The sequence below is a fragment of the Colobus angolensis genome, unplaced genomic scaffold (assembly GCF_000951035.1).
Source record: "Colobus angolensis palliatus isolate OR3802 unplaced genomic scaffold, Cang.pa_1.0 Scaffold244, whole genome shotgun sequence".
NCBI classification, from domain to species: Eukaryota; Metazoa; Chordata; class Mammalia; order Primates; family Cercopithecidae; genus Colobus; species Colobus angolensis.
The window spans coordinates 4570823-4591134 of record NW_012115644.1 but is presented as its reverse complement, the minus strand read 5'-3'; the positions used below and the strand labels follow the sequence as shown (position 1 = coordinate 4591134).

The following is a 20312-nucleotide window of genomic DNA, read 5'->3' as shown; positions in this document are numbered from 1 at the left end:
AACATTTACACATTACTTCTAATTGTACTTCCACCAAGTTTACAAAGCATCTTAAATTCATCTTGTTATATCCTAAAGCTTTTCATGCTTTAGGGTGTGAATGCTTATTTATTTTCTTATGCTGAAATCAGGAGAATAGTGTGAGAGAGAGATGGATGATATTGGGAGAGAAGGGGAATTGACCAACAGAGTAAATTGCTCAGAGGCCAAGGGAGCAGGGTCAAGGAACACGGATAAGTGTCATAGAACAAGTTGTGGAAGGGCTGGGCACAGTGGCTCACACCTGTAATCCCAGCACTTTGGGAGGCCAAGGCATGGCGATCACTTGAGGTCAGGAATTCGAGACCAGCCTGGCCAACATGGTGAAACCCTGTCTCTAGTAAAAACACGAAAATTAGCCAGGCGTGGTGGTGCACATCTGTAATCCCAGCTACTCGGGAGGCTGAGGCAGCAGAACCGCTTGAATCGGGGAGGTAGAGGTTGCAGTGAGCCAAGATTGCACCACTGCACTCCAGCCTGGATGACAGAGCAAGGTTCCATCTCAAAAAAAAAGAAAAAAACAAGTTGTGGAAGATGAGGATGTAGATCCCATCCTAGATGCTACAGATGAGTAAGCGTCAATAAATTTCTAAGCTCATGGGAAGATACATGAGAAAAATCACACCCAATTTCTCCATTTTTCAGAACAACTACATGGGCTCCTGAGAGTATGTTAGGTTAATGCTTGAGGAAGATTTAAAATAGTTATTGAGGAGTAGAATGGAGAAAGCCATATATTTACAGGTAGTAAGGAAAGTTCATAAAGTTAGATGAAGATATTGAGTTTGTTATAGTGCGAATACATGGTCGGGCGCAGTGGCTGATGCCTGTAATCCCAGCACTTTGGGAGGTTGAGGCGGGCAGATCACGGGGTCAGGAGATCAAGACCATCCTGGCTAACACGGTGAAACCCCGTCTCTACTAAAAGTACAAAAAAATTATCTGGGCGAGGTGGCGGGTGCCTGTAGTCCCAGCTACTCGCGAGGCTGAGGCAGGAGAATGGCGTGAACCCAGGAGGCAGAGCTTGCAGCTAGCCGAGATCACGCCACTGCACTCCAGCCTAGGAGACAGAGCGAGACTCGGTCTCACACAAAAAAAAAGTCTCACAAAAAAAAAAAAATAGTGCCAATCCATGTGTGTCTTCATCAGTACTCAGCAGTCTTGTTATAGGAGGTCAGGGGATTGAATAAATAGGATAAGAATACATATCAGCCATCCTTGAATACCAGGAGCTTTATTTGTACAATTGATGCAAAGGATCCACTAAAGTTCTATGACCAGTGAATGACATTATAAGAGCAAAACATTACAATAGGGTATGCAGTGGGGAAAAACTACATTCACCCACACATTAGGTGACAGGGACAGGAATGAAGTCAGCAGCACTGTTAATGCAAGGAGGCAATAGGATCAAGCTCCACGCTAATAAAATGACTTCATGACTCATGCACTTACATGAAGCACAGGTAATGAAATATTTTGAACCAGGTTAACTTGGATAATTTTATGTTTATATTTTTTTAGAAACAAGGTCTCATTCTGTCACTCAGGTTGGAATGCAGTGGTGCAATCACAGCTCACTGCAGCCTAGAACTCCTGGGCTCAAGCTATCCTCCTACCTCAGCCTCCCAAGTAGGCTAATTTTTTTTTCTTTAAAAATATTGCCCAAGCTGGTCTCGAACCCTTGGTCACCTAAAGTGCTGGGGTTGCAGATTTAAGCCACTACACCCTGCCAAGAAATTTTTAAGTAGTAAATAAATAAATAAATATTTGTATATTTGTATTTTTTGTATTTTTGTATTTTGTATTTTGTCATTTTTGTGTTTTTAGTAGAGACAGCGTTTCACCATGTTGGCCAGACTGGTCTCGAACTCCTGATTTCAAGTGATCCACCTGCCTTGGCCTCCCAAAGTGCTAGGATTACAGGTATGAGCCACGGCGCCCAGCCTACCCACCGCGCCCAGCCTACATAAATATTTAATGGTATCAACCACACCATGTATCTGCAGGGATCACTGGCAAGAGTGCGCTCCTCTCTAGGTGGACTACAACAAAGATGACTGGAGAGAGAGGAGAGAAGCCAAGCTTATGATATAGAGATAATTCTCTACAAAAGATGGCTTTGCTTGTTATTAGCTTCTGTTGGGGTTGAATTGTGTCCCTCCAAATTTCATATGTTGGAGTCCTGACTCCCAGTTCCTTAGAATATGACCTTATTTGAAAATAGGGTCATTGTAAATGGAATTGTTAAGATGAGGTCATACTGGAGTAGGGTGGGCCCCGGATATAAAACAACAGGTATCCTTATAAAAAAGAAATCTGGACACAGACATAGACACAGGGAAAAGCCATTTGCAGGTGAAGGCAGAGATCAGTGTGATGCTGCAGAGGCTGAGGAACGTGAGAGACGCCAGCAAGCCCGAGACACCAGCAGAGAGGGATGGAACAGGTTACTCCCTCAGAGTTCTTGGAAGGAACCAATCTTCCCACACCTTGATCTCAGACTTCCAGCCTCCACAACTGTGAGACAACAGATTTCTGTCATTTAAGACACCCAGTTTATATTTTGTTATGGCAACCCTAGCAAATTAATACAGTTTCCATAAAATCCAAGATTTTTACATTGTTGTAGAATAAACAAAACTATAACTTACATTCCACAATTGCATATAGCATCTGCTGTCGGGTTTCGTGTTCTCACGTTCTATTTAATTTTGTAAAGTCACAAAATTTTCCCCCAGGGCCGAGGGCATGCAGATGGAATATTGCAGAGGAACATGCAACCCCTTAGTTCCCCTCCTATCCCCAGAACTCTGCTTTTGGCTTCCTCAGAGACTAAGAGCCTCTTGTGACACAGGTACTCCTCAGTTACAGCCAGGTGTGTAAGCAACCGGGCAGAGTTAGGCTGGCACCACTATCAATGCCCTCTACCTAAAAAGGTACAACAGGAGCCATGCCTTCCTCTCCTACCCCATTCTGTGCTGTAAGGATTACCCTTCATCATAGTCCAACCTGAGGGCCTCACCCATGTGACATTCCAAATGTCACAGGGTCATTCTGACCGCACTTATAGCTTGTCAAACCATTTACAATCTGTCCTCTTTGTGGTGTGGTAACTGTCAATCAGTGGAAGTTTTTCCAGGCCTTTTATGTAGCCATATGTGATGGTTAATTTTTGTGTCACCTTGACTGGGTCAGAGTCTCCAGACATTTGGTCAAACATTTTTCTCAGTGTCTGTGTGGGTATTTCTGGCTGAGATAAACATATGAATCAGGAAACTGAGGGAAGCAGATGGCCCGCACTCATGTGGGTGGGTCTCACCCAGTCAATTGAAGACTGGAACTCAACAAAAGGGCTGAGTAAGAGGGAGCCCCTGCTGCCTGACTGCCTTGGCCTGAAACTGGTTTTTTCTTTCCTTCAGACTCAAACTGAAACTCAGCTCTTCTTGGGTCTTGAGCCTGATGGATTTCAGACTGGAACTACACCCTTGCCTGTCCTGGATCTCCAACTTCCTGACCCTAGATCATAGGACTGGTCCACCTCCATAATCACCGGGAGCCTATTCCTTATGTAAAATCTCTTTATATTCTATACAAGGAGATATATACACACACACACACACACATTCACATGCATATGTATATTAAAATATCTTTATATTCTATATAAGGAGATATATATCTATATATAGATAGATATAGATATAAATAGATATAGATTATATATATATATCTCTCTCCTTGTATAGAATATATAGATATAGGTATAGATATAGACAGATATAAATCTTGTTGGTTTGTTTCTCTGCAGAACCCTAATACACTATATATTTAATCTAACCAGTTTGGTGGATTAAACCAGTGGTCTGCAACCTTTTTGGCACCAGGGACCAGTTTCATGGAAGACAATTTTTCCACGGGCCAGGGATGGGGGGATGACTTTGGGATGAAACTGTACTATCTCAGATCATCAGGTATTAGTTAGATTCTCATAAGCAGCACGCAGCTTAGATCCCTCGCATGTTCACAATAGGGTCCAAGCTCCTATGAGAATCTAATGCTGCCGCTGATCTGACAGGAGGCGGAGCTCAGGGTTAATGCTCCCTCCCGCTCTGCTCACCCCCTGCTGTGCGGCCAGTTCCTAACAGGCCATGGACTGGTACTAGTCCACTGGCCAGAGGTTGGGGACCCCTGGATTAAAGTACAGTATGACCAGTAATTGCTTGGGCTTTACAGTCAAGGAAGCCAGGGGCTAAACTGGTATAACTTCAAGTGAACAAAGAAAATATCAACGGTACTTATTACATAAAGTTATTGTGAAACGTAATGAGTAAAATAAATGTAATTACATTACAAATTAAAATAAAAAAGAAATCAATAAGAACTCAAAATTGTTAGAATAATAACAATACTACTAATGCAGGGGGGATCCTCCAGTTCCGCCACCTACTTTTGTAGTGACCACCAGAGCACTAAAGCTTCCCCTTGGTATACTGGCTGCATCAACATGACGTCTGTGCCCATTACATAAACCCCTGTGAACTTAAGCAATTCTTGCCTGAGTGAGTCACCTCTGTGAGACTTTTGGGCAAGATTCATCACCACAGTGGCTGGGGGAGACAGCACAACTCCAAGAATATCTATTTCAAAAGCCTCTCCAAATTTAAATATACCACATTCTTTTTATCTGCACTATCTCAGATGTACTCTTCTAATTACTAATCAACCTGAAAATATAAACATTTACTGACAGGAAAGAAAACCGTCCTCAAAAACTAAAACAACTTTAGGAAGAAGTGAAAATTGAGGATGGCCAACCCTGACTGAGAGCATCTAAGGATAGAAAAACTGAATTTTTAAAATACGACTGTTCGGGACTGGGTGCAGTGGCTCAAGCCTGTAATCCCAGCACTTTGGGAGGCCAAGGTGGGTTGATCGCTTGAGCCCAGGAGTTCGAGACCAGCCTGGGCAACATAGTGAGCAACATTTCAAAAAAAAAAAATTAAAATATGACTGTTCAGAAAACTTTTCCTGAATAGCACCCGCATAAGAACATCTGAAAATTTTAGCAAGAGCTAGAATGGGTTTCTAATATTTCTTAACCTGTGTGTTTTCAAAGATTTTAACGTTAATGTTAAAGTTGATTTTACATTATTTAACACTAATTAATTAACATTTAATTTAACATTAATTAAATAATGTAAAATAAGCGTTTAATAATATTTTACTCATTTACCATTAATGTAAAAGCTTACGTGTAATTAATGATTGTTGCAGGCTGGGCACGGTGGCCCACACCTGTAATCCCAGCACTGTGGGAGGCGAAGGCAGGCAGATCACCTGAGGTCAGGAGTTTGAGACCAGCCTAGCCAACATGGTGAAACCCTGTCCCTACTAAAAATACAAAATTTAGCTGGGCATGGTGGTGGGTGCCTGTAATCCCATCTACTCAGGAGGCTGAGGCAGGAGAATTGCTTGAACCCAGGAGGCAGAGGTTGCAGTGAACTGAGATAGGGCCAGGGCACTCAAGCCCGGACGACAGAATGAGATTCTTGTTTCCAGAAAAAAAAAAAAAAATTGTTGCAAATATTTTTAAATTCAAGCTGTAAATTTTAGGAGTCTTTTTTTTTTTTTTAAAGTTAATCTTAAAGTGCCTAATTTTTGTTCCTCTTGTGGACATTCTCTTTTAGCCTTGTCTACTGTCTTTGAATTTCCTGGATATACTTAATACGTATAGAGTAAACAGATAAGGGTGGCTCTTCCCCCAGTGCCAGTCAGTGAGCGTTCCCTGAGTGCAGTCCCTTCCATGACCCTACATCAGTGCTGAGCACGGCTCTAAAAATCAGCCAAACTGGCCGGGTGCATTGGCTCACGTCTGTAATCCCAGCACGTTGGGAGGCCAAGGCAGGCAGATCACCTGAGGTCAGAAGTTTCAGACCAACCTGGCCAACATGGTGAAATCCCATCTCTACTAAAAATACAAAAATTAGCCTGACGTGGTGGCAGGCACCTGTAATCCCAGCTACTGGGGAAGCTGAGGCAGGAGAATCACTTGAACCCAGGAGGCAGAGATTGCAGTGAGCAGACATCACACCATTGCATTCCAGTCTGGGTGACAAGAGCGAAACTCCATCCCTCCACACCCCACCCTACCACCTTCCCCCACAAAAAAAAATACAGCCAGACTTGTGAATAACCCAGTGTACTTTTGTGAGTGCGTAGGACAGTGGACCGTGGGGCCCAAGGCCTCCATTACCGGGCCCTATGGCGAATTGGAGGCACATAAATAGTCCCAGTGAGACCCACAGGTGGCTGAGGGGCGGGTATAAAGAAATTTGCCACAATATCTCGGGAAAGCAAGATTGATCTTATTTATTTTCCTCATTCTGTCTCTAAAGGGAAAGGCATTGAGGAGAGTGACAGTAGATATGGCTATTTCAATATATATTTATATATCTAGAGAGATGATAAATAGATAACATACATATGTATCCATCATGTTTTTACATTTCAGAGTTTACATTAGGGTTCACTCCTGGTGTTATGCATCCTGTGAGTTTTGACAAAGGCAGGATGACATGTATCTGCTATTAGAATATCATACAGAATAGTTCTACTGTCCTAAAAATCTTCTGTGCTCTGCCTATTAGTCATCACTTCCTTTCCCCAACCCCTGACAGCCATTGATCTTTTCACTTTCACCACAGTTTTGTTTTTGGTTTGGTTGTCCTTTTTTTTTTTTTTTTTTTTTAGGCAGAGTCTCACTCTATCACTCAGGCCAGGGAGCAGTGGCTTGACTCACTGCAACCTCCACCTCCCAAGTTCAAGCAATTCTCATCCCTCAGCCTCCTGAGTAGCTGGGATTACCCACCATGCCCAGCTAATTTTTGTATTTTTAGTAGAGATGGGGTTTTGTCATGTTGGCCAGGCTAGTCTTGAATTCCTGACCTCAAGTGATCTGCCTACCTCGGCCTCCTAAAGTCCTGGGATTACAGGGGTGAGCCACTGTGCCCAGTCAACTTTCACCACAGTTTACCTTTACTAGAATATCACATAGCTGAAATCATATAGTACATACCCTTTTCAGATTGTCTTCTTTCATTTAGTAATATGTGTTTATATGTTTTTATTTCTTTTTTTTAAAATAGAGACGTAGTCTCACTATGTTGCCCAGGCTGGTCTCAAACAACTGGGTTTAAGTGATCCTCCTGCCTTGGCCTCCCAAAGTGCTAGGATTACAGGTGTGACCCCAGCCGGTAACACGTATTTAGAGTTCCTCTCTGCCTTTTCATGCCTGGATAGCTCATTTATTTTTAGTGCTCAATAATATTTCGTTGTCTGGATACACCACAGTTTACACATTCATCTACTGAAGGACATTGTGATTGCTTTCAAGTTTGGGTAATTATGAATAAAGCTGCTATAAATATCCAGGTGCAGATTTTTGTAGAGACATAAATTCTCAGCTCCTTTGGGTAAATATCAAGGAGAGAGATTGCTGGATTATAAGGTAAGGATATATTTAGTTTTGTAAGGAACTGACAAAATGTCTTTCCAAAGTGACTGTACCACTTTGCATTCCCACTGTCAATGAGAGTTCCTGTTTACATTCTCACCAGCAATGGATATTGTCAGTGTTTTGAATTTTTGCCACTCTAAAAGACGTGTAGTGGTCTGGCAAGTATTGTATTGTGTTTTATTTTATTTTATTTTATTTTATTCATTTATTTTTGAGACAGAGTCTCACTCTGTCACCCAGACTGGAGCACAATGGCATGATCTTGTCCCACTGCAGCCTCTGCTTCCCGGGTTCAAGCAATTCTCCTGCCTCAGTCCCCCGAGTAGTTGGGACTATCGGTGTGCACCTTCCTAATTTTTTTTTTTTTTTTTTTTTGAGACAGAGTCTTGCTCTGTCACCCAGGCTGGAGTGCAGTGGCGTGATCTTGGCTCACTGCAACCTCTGCCTCCTGGGTTCAAGTGATTCTCCTGCCTCAGCCTCCTGAGTAGCTGGGATTACAGGCGCCGCCACCTCGCCCGGCTAGTTTTTTGTATTTTTTAGTAGAGACGGGGTTTCACCGTGTTAGCCAGGATGGTCTCGATCTCCTGACCTCGTGATCCGCCCGTCTCGGCCTCCCAAAGTGCTGGGATAACAGGTATGAGCCACCGTGCCTGGCCCTAATTTTTGTATTTTTAGTAGAGACAGAGTTTCACCATGTTGACCAAGGTGATCTCGAACTCCTGACCTCAGATGATCCGCCTGCCTTGGCCTCCCAAAATGCTGGGATTACAGGCATGAGCCACCATACCTGGACTTGGCATGTATATTAAATAAAATGTATTAGTCCCTGCCTATTAAAGAATCTTGTATAAATATGGATAAAAAATAAAGAGAAAAGAAAAATCACTCATAATCCTATCGCCTAAAGGTAATTACTTTAATATTTGGGTATATATCCTTCTAATCATTTTTCTGTGTATGCATGAATGGATTTTTTTTCTTTAACCCTTCTGAAGGTTAATATAGATCAATTTATCTAGGAGCAAATACAATGTGCCCATTTTTAACAGAGGTATATACTCCATAACGAATTTAATAGTCTGACCTGTGGTCTGATTTGGGGAAATCAAGCCAAATAGTACCTGATCCTTTTCAAAGACTAGCTACCCTAACTTAAAAAAAAAAAACTCAGGAGTTCTTTATTTTGATATCTGATGCATTCTGAAAGCAGCTCAATTAATTTCATGGCTCTCATCCCTTCACCTGGAACACCATGTATCATACCAGGTGTGATTTCAGCCTTATGAAATTTCAATCCTGTGAAACCCCTAAGATTTGCAACTTGGATGTCCTAAAGACTGACCTTTGATTTGCAACTTGTACTTTGCCACATCTGGCAATGACAACACCAAATGCTGGTGAGAGTGTAAAGTAACAGGAGTTCTCATTCATTGACAGTAGGAATGCAAACTGGTTCAGCCACTCTGGAAAGACAATTTGTCAGTTTCTTACAAAATTAAACATGTCTTCACCATATGATCCAGCAATCTCACTGCTTGGTTTTCACCCAAAAGAGCTGAAAACTTATGTCTCCACAAAAACCTGCACACGGATATTTATAGCAACTTTATTCATAATTACCAAAACTTGGAAGCAACACAATGTCCTTCAGTAGGTGAATGAATAAACTGGTACATCCAGACAATGAACTATTATTTAGCACTAAAAAGAAATGACCTGGCCAGGCACAGTGGCTCACACCTGTAATCTCAGCAGTTTGGGAGGCCAAGGCAGGCAGATCACCTGAGGTCAGGCATTCAAGACCAGCCTGGCCAACATGCCAAACCCCATCTCTACAAAAATCAAAAAAAAAAAAAAAAAGGCTATCCTGGCATGGTAGTACGCACTGTAATCCCAGCCACTGGGGAGGCTGAGGCAGGAGAATGACTTGAACCTGGGAGACAGAGGTTGCAGTGTGCTAAGATTGCACCACTGTACTCCAGCCTGGGCAATAGAGTGAGGCGCCATCTAAAAAAAAAAACAGCTATCAAGCCATAAAAAGGCATGGAGGAGCTTTATATACATATTACTAAATGAAAGAGTAACTTCCCTGTCTGAGGTAAGTGAAATATATCTGCATGCTTCTTTAGTAGGTCAAAATGAAACCTTTATTTATGTAGCAAAGAGTTAGATAAAGGGGGAAGTCCTAGCTAGAGCAATCAGACAAGAGAAGGAAACAAAGGACATCCAGACTGGAAAGGAAGAAGTCAAATTATCCTTATTTGCAGATGATATGATTTTATATTTGGAAAAACCTAAAGACTTTCCATTAAAAAAAAAAAACTGTTAGAAATGAAAAACAAATTTAGTAAAATTGTAGGATACAAATCCACATACAAATTTTTTTTTTTTTTTTTTTTGAGACGGAGTCTCGCTCTGTCGCCCAGGCTGGAGTGCAGTGGCCGGATCTCAGCTCACTGCAAGCTCCGCCTCCCGGGTTTACGCCATTCTCCTGCCTCAGCCTCCTGAGTGGCTGGGACTACAGACGCCCGCCACCTCGCCCGGCTAGTTTTTTGTATTTTTTAGTAGAGACGGGGTTTCACCGTGTTAGCCAGGATGGTCTCGATCTCCTGACCTCGTGATCCGCCCGTCTCGGCCTCCCAAAGTGCTGGGATTACAGGCTTGAGCCACCGCGCCCGGCCATCAGTTTCTTTTTTATACGCCAACAGCGAACAATCTAAAAAAGAAATCAAGAACGTAATCCTGAGCTGACAGCTATCGAGAACGGAAAGGCGGTGCACAGGTTGCGCAGGATGTCTCTAGTTCTGCTCAGCTGGTGGCAATGGCAGGATTTCCATAGCATATGTACTATATGAGTTCCACATCTCAGCCTCTTACCCAGCTTCAGCAGTCTCAGCTCCACGAGCTGGAGAAGAAATGGGATTTGCACGAACTCCCCCCTCAACTGAAATACAGACTGTGGTGTTCATATCCTTTTCTTCTGACTTTTGTTAACCATTCCTCAGAAAATTTAATGTCGTCAGAAGACCGGGAAGCTCAAGAGGATGAATTGTTGGCCCTGGAGAGTATTTATAATGGAGACGAATTTAGAACAGTAGAGTCTGTCCAAGGTGGAGAAACCAGGATCTATTTGGATTTGCCACAGAACTTCAAGATATTTGTGAGCGGTTAGGTAATAATATTTTCTTAAACAGATTTTTCTAAACAAAGATTATTCTTTATTTGAAAAAAAAAAGTAATCCCAGTTACAATAGCTACAAATAAAATAAAATACCCAGGAAATAACCAAAGAAGCAAAAGATTGCTACAATGGAAACTATAAAACATTGATGAAAGAAATTGAAGAGGATACAAAAAAGGAAAGATATTCCATGTTCACTGACTGAAAGAATCAATATTATTAAAAATGTCCATACCACCAAAAGCAATATACAGATTCAATGCAGTCCCTATAGAAATATCAATGACATTCTTCAGAAATATAAAAAATAATTATAAAATTTATATGGAACCACAAAAGACCCAGAATAGCCAAGGCCATCTTGAGCAAAAAGAATAAAACTGGAAGAATCTTATTATCTGACTTTAAAGTTTACTACAGAGCTATAGTAACCAATACAGCATGGTACTGGCATAAAAACAGACACATAGACCAATGCGACAGATTAGAGAAGCCAGAAGTAAATTCATGCATCTACAGTGAACTCATTTTTGACAAAAATATCAAGATCAACCATGGGGGAAAAGACATTCTCTTCAATAAATGGTGCTGGGAAAACTGGATATCCATATCCAGAAGAATGAAACTACACCCGTATCTCTGACCATATACAAAAATCAAATCAAAATAAATTAAAAACTTAAATCTAAGTCCTCAAACTATGAACCTACTAAATGAAAACATTGGGGAAACTCTCCAAGATATTGGTCTGGGCCAATATTGAAAAGATTTTTCAATACCCAGCAAGCACAGACAACCAAAGCAAAACTAGACAAATGGAATCACATCAAGATAAAAAGCTTCTGCATAGAAAAGGAAACAACATAGTGAAGCAATAACCCAGAGAACAGAAAAAATTATTTGCAAGCTATCCATCTGACAAAGGATTAGTAACCAGAATATAAAAGGATCTTAAACAACTCAATAGGAAAATATTTAATGATCTGATTTTAAAATGGGCAGCAGATTTGAATAGACATTTCTCAAAAGGAGACTTACAAATGGCAAATAGGCATATGAAAAGGTGCTCAGCATCACTGGTCATCAGAGAAATGCAAACCAAAACTACAATGACATATCATTTCACCCCAGTAAAAATGGCTTTTAACCAGAAGACAGGCAATAACAAATGCTGGTGAGGATGTGGAGAAAAGGGAGCCCTGGTACACTGTTGGTAGGAATGTAATATAGTCACCATGGACAACAGGTTGAAAGTTCCAAAAGAAATCTAAAAATAGAACTACCATACAATGCGGCAATCTCACTGCTAGGTATATGCCCAAAAGAAAGCAAATCAATATATAAAAGAGAGATCTGCACTCCCATGTATATTGCAGCACTATTCACAATAGCCAGGATTTGGAAGCAACCTAAGTATCCATCAACAGATGAATATATAGAGAAAGTGTGGTACATATATATACACACAATGGAGTACTACTGAACCATAAAAAAAGAATGAGGCTGGCTGGGCACAATAGCTCACACCGTTTTTTGTTTTTTTTGGTTTTTTTTGTTTTTTTCCGGCTGGCTCACGCCTTTAATCCCAGCACTTTGGGAGGTCGAGGCAGGCAGATCACTTGAGGTCAGGAGTTCAAGACCAGTCTGGCCAACATGATGAAATCCATTCTCTACTAAAACTACAAAAATTAGCTGGCTGTGGTGGCACGTGCCTGTAGTCCCAGCTACTCAGGAGGCTGAGGCATGAGAATCACTTGAACCTGGGAGGTGGAGGTTGCAGTGAGCTGAGATTGTGCCACTGCACTCCATTCTGGGTGACACAGCAAGAATCTGTTTCACATACACACACACGCACTCAAATGAGAAGGCCAGGCAAGGTGGCTCATGCCTGTAGTCCCACAACTTTGGGAGGTAGAGGTGGGAAGATCGCTTGAGCCAAGGAGTACAAGACCACCCTAGACAACATAGTGAGGCCTCATCTCTATTTCAATTTTATTTCCAAAATATTATTTAGGCCAGACACGGTGGCTGGTTCACACCTGTAATCCCAGCATTTTGGGAGGCCGAGGTGGGTGGATCATCTGAGGTGGGGAATTCAAGACTTGCCTGACCAACATGGAGAAACCCCATCTCTACTAAAAATACAAAATTAGACGGGCATGGTGGTGCATGCCTGTAATCCCAGCTACTCAGGAGGCTGAGACAGGAAAATCGCTTAAACCTGGGAGGCGCAGTTCACAGTAAGCCGAGATAACACCACTGCACTCCAGCCTGGACAACAAAAGTGAAACTCTGTCTCAAAAAAAAAAAAGTAATATTTTTTTAAAAATGAGATCCTGTCATTTGCAACAACATGGATGGAACTGGAGGATATTATGTTAAATGAAATAATCCAGACACAGAGATACAAACTTCTCATATTCTCACTTCTTTGTGGGACCTAAAAATCAAAACAATTGAACTCTTGGAGATAGAGGATAGAACAATGATTACCAGAGGCTGGGAAGGGTGCTGGGTGGCAAGGTATGTTAATGGGCACCAAAAAAAAATTATTAGTTAGAATGAAGACCTAGTTTTTTTATTTATTTATTTATTTTATTTTTTGAGACGGAGTCTTGCTCTTGTCACGCAGGCTGGAGTACAGTGGCACGATCCCGCTTCACTGCAACCTCTGACTCACTGTAACCTCTGCCTCCCAGTTTCAAGCGATTCTCCTGCCTCAGCCTCCTGAGTAGCTGGGATTACAGGCGCCCACCACCATGCCCGGCTAATTTTTGTACTTTTAGTCCAGACAGGATTTCACCATTTTGGCCAGGCTGGTCTCGAACTTTTGACCTCAGGTGATTCACCAACCTCGACCTCCCAAGGTGCTGGGATTACAGGCGTGACCCACTGCACCAAGCCGAAGATCTAGTTCTTGATAGTGCAACAGGATGACTACAGTCAGTAATAATTCACTGTGCATTTAAAAAGAACTACAAGAGTATACTTGGATTGTTTGTAACACAAAAAAAGGATAAGTGCTTGAAGTGATGCATACCCTATTTACCCTGATGTGATTATTATGCATTGCATGCCTGCACCAAAATATCTCACATACCCCATGAATATATACACCTCCTATGTACCCTCAAAAATAAAAAATAAAAAAGAATTAGGTAAAGGGAGTGATGTGGAGTGAGAAGAGAGAAAGAAATCATAGCCCAGGGCTTTGGAACTCTAAATTCAAGGTCCAGTCTCAGAAGTACCTCCACACTAGCTGGCAATTCTGTTGTGTTCCCAGCAAGCTCTCACTCCTCTGGTCATAGTGACTACTGTGTTTCAAACTTACTCTCTACTCTCTTCTCCTCCTTCCTTCCCATTCTCAGCTAACAATCTCACTCACATCTCAAGAGAAAATGAAACCTCCAAACAAAATGTGCTCAGCCTCTGTCACTGACCACTCTCCCCATAGAGGCCACCCATCCTTTCTTCCTGTCTTTCAGTGGGAACCTGAGGTGGCCTTCCTCATCCCACATCTCACTCCTCCCCGGCACTTGGTGCCCCGCCCCTCCTACCTCCTTAGAGCTTCATACCTCTGAACTTCCCTTCTTTTTCGCTCACCGTTGAGTACTTTTTCTCTGGCTCCTTTCCTGTCAGCATTTAAACATAATTTCCCACTCCATGTAAAATCCACCCATTCTCAATCCTTCAACCCTGAAGGTATAGGTCTACCTTTCTCTTAAGAGACAAATGTTCTACACAGTTACTTCATTTATTCAGCAAATTTTAATATTTGTGTCTGCAAGTGTCAACTACATGCCAGGTTTTGTTTTAAGCACTAGGGATTCAACAAAGAACACGGTAGACAAAACTCCCCCCGCCATAGAACATCTATTCTACTGACGAGCTGTAACCCTTTTCTCATTTCCAATTCATGTCACTAATCAACATCATCTGGCTTCTACCTCTACTGTCTTTCGAAAACTGCTTTTGCCAAGATCACTAATGATCTCCTTGTAAATCACACAGAAATATTTCAGTTCTTTTGTGATTGGACCCAGGTTTTGCAGCACTGACGTGATTGACTATCCCTCTGTGAGACCTTGGGCCCTTCAGGATGATGTCTATCCCCGATTACAAATTTTTAATGGCTGAACATCCCTTTTAGGATAAGGTTTTAAATCTCCAACTGTTGATAAGGCCCTTACTGATGGATTTTCTGCTTTCCTCTCTAGCTTCAACTCTCACCTTCTTAGCCATAGGCTTGGTCTGCCATTCTTGGTTTCAACCATCCAGATTCCTCTGAGATTCCCTGGATGTGCCGGGCATCCCTCCTCTTCTTCTTCTGGTTCATCCCGACTCACCCTACAGGCCTCAACTTTAGCATCCTTTACTCTGGGAGCCCTGGGCTCCAACCTTGAACTTGGAGCCATTCTAATGTGCTTCTATAAGAATCTCTAATTATACATCTGGCAGTACTTATCACAGTATGTTATCCTCAGCAGTTTACCTGTCTGTATCCCCCCGGAATATATAAGACCCAAAAGAGTAAAGACTTTCTCTTTCCTTCCTCCCTTCCTTCCCTCCTTCCTCCCTTCCTCGCTTCCTTCCTCCCTTCCTTCCTTCCTTCCTTCCTTCCTTCCTTCCTTCCTTTCGAATAGAATCTTCTGTTAAGAAACTATTTCTTATTCAAGACCTATTTCTAGCATAGTGCCTGGCACAGAGCAGTTCCTTAATAATTATTAATTGAATTAAGATCATATGTATTAGTCAGATGGGTGGCTCAAGCCTGTAATCTCAGTGCTTTGGGATAACGAGGTGGGAAGATTGCTTGAGGCCAAGAATTGGAGACCAGCTGGGCAATACAGTGAGACCCTGTCGCTAAAAACCATTTTTTTAGTTAGCCTGATGTGGTGGTGTGCATCTTTGGTCCAAGCTACTCAGGAGGCTGAGGTGGGAGGGTCAATTAAGCCCAGGAGTTTGAAGTTGTAATGAGCTGTGATCATGTCACTGCACTCCAGCCTAAGAGACAGTGAGACCCTATTTCAAAAAAATATATATATTGTAATTTTAAAAAGATTGGATTTATTGAAGACCAACTTTATGTCAGGCACTGTGCTGCATGCTTTACAAATAGTATGTCACGTAAGCCTCATAAAAACACTTTAATAATTTTTATGATCTGAAAACTGGACCACCAAAAGGTAAAATAACCTGTTCCCTACTATTTAGATCTATGGTTGCCCATAGCCCAGTAATTAACAACTTCAACAAAGGGAAGCACCAACTGAAAGTCAGGATAAAATACCTAGTCAAGGCCAGGCACGGTGGCTCATGCCTGTAGTCCTAGCACTTTGGGAAGCGGAGGCAGGTGGATCACTTGAGGCCAGGAGTTCAAAACCAGCCTGGCCAATGTGGCAAAACCTGGTCTCTACTAAAAATACAAAAATTAGCTGGGCATGGTGGCATGTGCCTGTAATTTCAGCTACTTGGGAGGCTGAGGCAGGAGAATCGCTTGAACCCAGGAGGCGGAGGTTGCAGTGAGCTGAGATCGCGCCACTGAACATCAGCCTGGGCGACAGAGTGAGACTTGGTCTCAAAAAAAGAAAAAGAGAGAGAAGACAAAGGAGCCCCCTGCAGTTCAAGGACCTGACCTGGAATCTAATCAACAGGACTGAGCTATATGTATTGCATATGTGTACCTATGTATGCACTATGTGTGTGTGTGTGTGCGCGCACGTGTGTGTGTGTGTGTGTGTGTGTGTGTGTGTATCTGGCTGGGGAGAGACTGGCTCTCTCTGGGCTAGACAATTCTTTTTTTTTACTTTTGAGACAGGCTTTTGCTCCAGGCTGGAATGCAGTGGCAAGATCAGGGCTCACTGCAGCTTTGAACTACGGGGCTCAAGCAATCCTCCTGCCTCAGCTACCTGAGTAGCTAGGACTATAGGCACGCACCAAGCCCCAGCTACATTTTTAATTTTTTTTTAGAGGTGGGGTCTTGCTATGCTGCCCAGGCTAGTCTTGAACTCCTGGCCTCACACAATTTTCAAACCTAGGCCTCTCAAAATTTGGGGATTACAGGCATCAACCACTGCACTTGGCCCTGACTAGCCAATATTTAAGACATAGCAGAGAAAGCACACCTTTGTTATACAAACTAACCAATCCGGAGCCCTACCTTCTCCATCTGGCCCTTACACTCCAGGATGTGGTGTAATATTCCTTTGCCTTAATCATCTCAGGCCCAGGTGCCAGGCAAACTAGAGACCACCCCTATAGCCTGGAGCCTGTGGAAATTATTCAAAGTAGCCAGTTGGACGCTGTTTACCCTATCCACCTTGACTTTCTTTCAGGGATGCCCTGATTAAAACTCTGGCCTAAAGCCTCTGCTCACTCCTGTCTTTTGCCTCCCGCCCACTCTGATGTGTTTTCCACGTGGCCCTGGATGGAGTGGCGTGCCTCCTGTCTCTAGAGCCCGTGAATAGAATAAACTTTATTTTCCTCAGCCTCTCCTGTGTGTCTTCTTGTGGCCACACTGACTTATAAAAGAATGGCAAGATTCTAAGATTATAAAAGAATATAATCTCTGGGCACGGTGGCTCATGCCTGTAATCCTAGCACTTTGGGAGGCCGAGGTGGGTGGATCACCTGAGGTCAGGAGTTCAAGACCAGCCTGACCAACAAAGTGAAACCCCGTCTCTACTAAAAATACGAAACTTAGCTGGGCGTGGTGGCGGGCACCTGTATTACCAGCTACTTGGGAGGCTGAGACAGGAGAATTGCTTGAACCCGGGAGGCAGAGGATGCATTGAGCCAAGATCGCACCACTGCACTCCAGCCTGGAGCAAGCTGGAGTGAGATAGAGAGAGACTCCATCTCAAAAAAAAAAAAAAGAATATAATCCAGGAGGTAGGTATACATGGAGATTGTCTTGAAGTCATGGGGAAGAGTCTACCAAATGCCAGATGCAGGTGAGGAGCAACCTATAGGCTTAAAGGAAGACAAGCTGAAACCATGAAGTCTGGTCTTTTGTTAGAAGTATGGCTGTTAATAGGCTGGGTGAGGTGGCTCACATCTATAATCTCAGCACTTTGGGAGGCCAAGGCAGGAGGACTGCTTGAGCTCAGGAGTTCAAGACCAGCCTGGGCAACATGGCAAGATCCCATCTCTACAAAAAAATTTTTAAAAATTAGCTGGACATAGTGGTTCATGCCTGTAGTCCCAGCTCCCCAAGAGGCTGAGGTGGGAGGATTGCTTCAGTCCAGGAGGTCAAGGATGCAGTGAGCGAAGATCATGCCACTACACTCAAACTTAAAAATGTGACTGTTAAAATTCAATTGACCGGGCACAGTGGCCCACACCTGTAATTCCAGCACTTTGGGAGGCCAAGGCAGGCAGATTGCTTGAGCCCAAGGGTTTGAGACCAGGCTGGGCAGCGCAGTGAGGCCTCATTTCTTAACAAAAAAAAAAGAAGAAGAAGAAAAGAAAACAAACAAACAAACAAAACATAAAAGACCATATGAACTTTATACAAAACAGAGAAAGATGTTGCTATGGTTTGGATGTTTGCCGCCTCCAAACCTCATGTTGAAACTTGATCCCCAATGTTGGAGGCAGGGCCTAATGGGAGGTGTTTGGGTCATGGGGATGGATCTGTCATAAATAAATGATGCTCTCCCTCCAGGTGAGTGAGCTCTCGTTCTGTATTAGCTTCCACAGGGCTGGTTGTTAAAAAGAGCCTGGTACGTCCCTAGTGGAAGCAGCCTGCAGCCCTCCCCAGACACAGATGCCCCATTTGAAGTTTCCAGCCAATTGAATGATAAGCCAAATAAACCTTTTTAAAATAAATTACCCAATCTCAGGTATTCCTTTACAGAAACACTAAAGGGACTAAGACAGATGTTAACAGCAGCATCAATTTTTTGGTGACCAAGAAATAATACGTTAAACATTTTTCCACCCTCACATGACAGTTTACTTATTATATATGATATTTAGCTATATGTATCTACATTTCAGGGAATTGGCTAAGGATGATCTAATTTTTACAAACTAAAATGATGTAAAATAAGTTACTTGTTAATATTTCTGTACCATATAGTCTGGTTTTCAGAAACGAATTACTGGAATTAAGCTGGAAATGCCTATCTATGCACAAAATCATCAACAAGACTAAATTAGCATTCTTATCCTTACAAAGAAATTCTCTCGGCTGGGTGTGGTGGCTCAGGCCTGTAATCCCAACACTTTGGGAGGCCAAGGCAGGCAGATCACAAGGCTAGGAGTTCAAGACCAGCCTGGTCAACATGGTGAAACCCCATCCCTCCTAAAAATACAAAAATTAGCTGGGCATAGTGGCGTGCACCTGTTGTCCCAGCTACTTGGGACCCTGAGGCAGGAGAATTGCTTGAACCCAGGCGTCGGAGGTTGCAGTGACCCCAGATCGCGCCACTGAACTCCAGCCTGGGCGACAGAGTGAGACTCCATCTCAAAAAAAAAAAATTATCTCACTTGGGTCCTCCTTTGACTTCACCCTTCTGGGTGATGGAGACTTCAGGAACAATGACTTGCCACTCAGAGCGCAGAGCCCCTTCTAGGCCACATTCTGAGTTCCTGGAACCTTGGAATTCCCGGAACCTTGGAATTCCCTTCAGTCAGGAAGAAGAGCAGAGGCAAAAGGAGTTTGTCAGCAAGTCAGCTCCCTTTTGTTTTGTTTTGGTTTTTTGAGACAGAGTCTCACTCTGTCACCTAGGCTGGAGTACAATGGCATGATCTTGGCTCACTGTAACCTCCACCTCCCAGATTCAAGCCATTCTACTGCCTCAGCCTCCCAAGTAGCTGGGATTAAAGACACGTGCCACCATGCCCGGCTAATTTTTTTGTTTGTTCTTTTAATAGAGATGGGGTTTCACCATGTTGGCCAGGCTGGTCTCAAACTCCTGGGCTCAGGTGATCCACCCGCCTCAGCCTCCCAAAGTGCTGGGATTACACACATGAGCCACTGTGCCCAGAAAGATCAGCCCCCTTTTAAGGAGCTTTCCAAGAAATCCCTACCCTGTTCACATCTTCTGTTTACATCTCATCTGCTAGAACTCTATTGGATGATAACCCTACCTGTAAAAGAGGCTGGAAATATAGCTGAGAACATTGCCACAACCAAAAAATAAAAGGGTTTCTACACTTAAGAAAGAAAGGGAACCTGAAGTTCCTGGCACAGATGGAGTTATCTAGGAGAGGAACTATAATCTTTTCCCAAATCAGCATTCACTGTGTTTTGGTTTTTTGCCTGTTTAGCTAACAAGTTCAATAGCATGTCCAATTGCTATTAGCAGGGGGAAATATCAGAAGAGTATCTGAATATCTTGCCTATCCCTTTGTCAGAAAATTGTTAATGCTTCCAATCTACCTGAGACAGAAAGCTCCGTCCCTCAACACCTTGTGAAGGTTTCTATGTTCTGACTCCAGAAGCATCTGAAATAATAAACAATGGACTATTCTGGCTGGGCGTGGTGGCTCACACCTGTAATCCCAGCACTTTGGGAGGCCGAGGTGGGTGGATCACCTGAGGTCAGGAGTTCAAGACCAGCCTGG

General features: G+C 42.9%; 1 pseudogene; it reads left to right on the top strand.

Annotated features, from left to right (window-relative positions):
- LOC105514435 overlaps nucleotides 1–20312 on the top strand; it is a 49835-nt pseudogene that overhangs the window by 26076 nt on the left and 3447 nt on the right.